Source organism: Apteryx rowi, unplaced genomic scaffold (genome assembly GCF_003343035.1).
Source record: "Apteryx rowi isolate R43461 unplaced genomic scaffold, aptRow1 scaffold_820, whole genome shotgun sequence".
Taxonomy (NCBI): Eukaryota; Metazoa; Chordata; class Aves; order Apterygiformes; family Apterygidae; genus Apteryx; species Apteryx rowi.
The window spans coordinates 190,881-194,549 of NW_020451117.1; positions in this window are offsets into that span (position 1 = coordinate 190,881).

Genomic DNA, 3,669 nt, shown 5'->3' on the forward strand with positions numbered 1-3,669 from the left:
GGGGCGCGGCGGCAGGTGGCGCTGCGCGCCCGCGAAACGGCGCCCGCCGCCGCCATCAGCGCGCCCCGCCGCCCTCCTAAAATGTCGACTTTATGGGAGCATAACTCTGCCCGCCACCGCTGATTTCATTTTCACAAAGGCCCGTAGGGTTTTCCTGCTTCTGGCCTTTTTATTCTTTTGGTTTGGTTTCCCTTTTTCCCGGGCCGCGGCCGGGATCGCCTCTGCCGCGTTGCAAGGCGGCGGTGCAAAGGTAGAGCTTGCCCTGTGGACGCACTCTGCATTCATTACCCTCAAAACACCGAGGTATTTCTTATTAGTGAATAGAGAACGGATGGAGCTCGGGCACAGTGGCGAGCTGCCAGCTTATCTTGCCCTTTCCAAAAATATCAACCCTTCCCTGATGAACTTCTGCGCCTGCAGACAGAATGTCCTGGTCTCCTGCAGGGCTGGTGAGAAATGTAATATTTGCAGAAGTGGGAATTCAGGGCGCGGGCAGGACGGCAGGAAAGTCACTGCCAGCTCCCCGGTGCTTCCCGGGGTCCCCCTGACCAGCCCCCAGGAGGGTCTGCGAGGGGGCAGCTTCGCACGGAGAGCGGCGAGCAAGGCAAATAAATGATTTTCAGACGAAAGCCGCTTTGCGGAGCTCAAGACATAGCCGCGTGGAGGATTGTGCACAGAAACGGCAACATAAGAAACCTTACATTCAAAATTATTTACCGTCGAGGGAAATTCTGCAACCGCTGTCTGTGATGCAAATAAAAAGCCCTGCTTGTGTSCCCAGCAATTTCAGCTCTGGGGGACCCGTTGTAGTTACATTATACAGAGGCTAACAGCTTGATGCTCTGCAAACTTGACATGTCTCTCAAAGTCATTCTGAACTTCTCCTAGCCTTTTATTTTGATTTCCCCGAGCAGTTTTCATATTTTTTCCGTTTTGCTTGTGCTGAGCTTCACGTCTTGAGAATGAAGTTTAGAGGGGAACTGTAGTCTATTTTCAGATGTTAGTTGCCAAAAAGAGAGGAGGAACAAGTAATTGGAAGGAAAATAAAGGCAGGAGGAAGGGAAGCATAAAATGTGGTCTGAAGTATGAATGTTATATTTTCCAAGTTAAAGCCAGACAAGTAAATAAATCGCTGCATAGTGCTCAGTAACAGAACTACTTTCTCCGTGTTTTATTTACGTTTCCTTAAATCAAAGCCAATTTATTTAAATCGAAATTCAGCATCGGGAAGGAATGTGAACACTGTGCTATTTTTTTCCACACACCATTTCAAAGATTTAATTCTTTCTAGGGATAAATTGTAAAAGCCACTTGCTGCTTTCTAATAAGAGCCTTCCTATCAAATGTTTGTCTACAATAGTATTGTTAAGCTTGTTATGATTAATTATTTTTTTTCCTTGGGCAGTAAAATTATATTGAGATTTAAAAGTGTTTATGCCTCGTCATACTAAATAATAACTTGGCACAGTATGTTCCATTATATTTGTGGCTACATTGCGAAGAGAAGAGATTTCAAAACAACAAAAACCTGACTAGTATCAGCCACATCAAGATACTGCTTCACAGACAAACCATAATCTTGTAGTGCTCCCAGGTCGCTTATAACTTATGAGAACCATTTTACCACTACCTTTTACTTCCCGCAAAAGCTCAGAATGCAAAGAGTAGTCCAGACTCATGCGAAAAATAAATAAAATTAATCCCGACTAGAGTTATGTTTTTAAAGCGTGTGAGAACATTGCAATGACCGAAACAGTGCGATTTGTGGTGGTTCACGGTTTCCTCGAGTGCAAAAATATGTTCAAATTAAAAGTGCATTTTCAGACGTGGGGAACCAGCGTTTTTTTTATGTGCGACGGAATTACGTATTTAAGAGTCTATTTGTTATCCTGGTGTTTGACGAACAAGTAGGGGACGGAGGGAGTAAAGAAGGTGGTGGGGACCCATGTCTAGGGCTCCCGGTAAGTTTTTTTCAGTGAAGACTTCYTGAGAAATCTTAGCAGTTGGCAGAAAGGGCTGAGAGCGAAAGACAACAAAAAGTGGTTGTACTAGATATACACGCACAAGGATAAATACATAAGCGTGCATATATTACAGAAACAGAGAGCCCAAAATACAAACGCTCAGCTATTCCATTCAGTCCTGCATTATCAATATTTAAGTCTAGACATTGGTTATATTTGCTGTTTCTTTCTTCTTGCATCTTGGTATGTTGTCACCAGAGGAGCAATTTATTGGTCTAATGACATCTACTTCAGTCTCTTTGATCTTCTTAGTCGTTGTCTTGTTTGCTTCGCTTTCGTTTAACTTCTTGGGCCTTTATTCCTTTCTAGCAGCCTTTTCTGCCGGAATGTTCCCACATTGCGCTTTGCAGCCGCAGGGATATTGTCTAATATTGGCGAATTGAAATAAATAAATGAAGGAAAGGCTCTTTCTCCAGATTCTCCTTTGCGCCTGCGAATAATAACTACATTTTCAACTGCTTAACACTTGGCAAATATCTAAATACAGGGACCAAATTTGCATACGCTGAAGCACAAATATCGCAGGGATCTCGCCTTAGAGAATTTATTTGCTCCTGTCAGTAACCTATATGCATAGGGTTGCAATAACCAAGCATAAAGAGTCCCAAAGCGTGTGTGTGTGTGTTGGGGGGGGGGAGTGCGGCGGAGAGGGTGTTCCATGGTTACAAAACATAAAGTTTAGGGTCCGTGCGAAATATCGCCAAGAACAATTTTAACTGGTGAGAAAGTCTTTGTACACAGGGCACCAAACTATAATTGAAAGGAGAATTTCCGGGGCAATTCCATTGTGCTCCTTCCAGTTTATGATGTGCAATACAGGCAGGCAGTAAAAGCTGTCTTTACCAGGACTCCCTGTCTGAGGGAAGAAAACTCATTTTACGATCCGTTTAAAGGAAGGGCACGGTGCAGCATCCTCAATGGAAAGCCGTTCTCATTGTTGAGAAGCTGAGTGTTTAGAAAAACAGCAACGTTACCCGTGATCTAAGTGTAACGTTGCCGTCTCAAGCTTAGGACTGTAAGGTATGTACGATGGGAAGGTAAAAGGGGCATTAAGTAGGCGTCTGAAATCTGAATCAGCACTATAAAGGCCATTCCTTCAAATCACTTTTATTTAATTTAATTTTATTTTATTTTATTTGAGGGAGGGGAAGGGGGTCAGAAAGTAGCATCCTCGCTACGGTTTGCCTTTTTTTTTTTTTTTTACTCCAGCCGGGAAAATCGGTGCGAGAAGGGACGGGCTCGCTCTGGGAGACGCAGTGAACCCGGCGCGCCTGCAGCCTTGATTTTCAAGGTTCAGGCAGAGATTTAGGATCGGCCCCCGGGGCGGCGGAGCCGGGGCTGCGGCGGGCGCCGTGCCGAGCCGGGGCCCCTGGCACCCGGGGAGCCCTCTCCCTCGGGGGTCCTTCACCCTTCGGGGGGGCTTGGTTTTAGGGGGCCTCGCCCCCTGGTGCCCTCGCCCTCGGGTCTTGGCGGCGGCCGGCGAGAGGGCAGAGGGAGAGGTGCTGCCCCGCAGCCCGCGGGGGCACCCTGCATGGATCCGCCCGGCTGCAGGCTGATTTCACGACTCCTCTCACGGAGGGGGAAAATCCCGCGTGGGTGACGAACGGGATGGCTGGAAGCTTTTTGCCCCCCCTCCCCGTCCTCC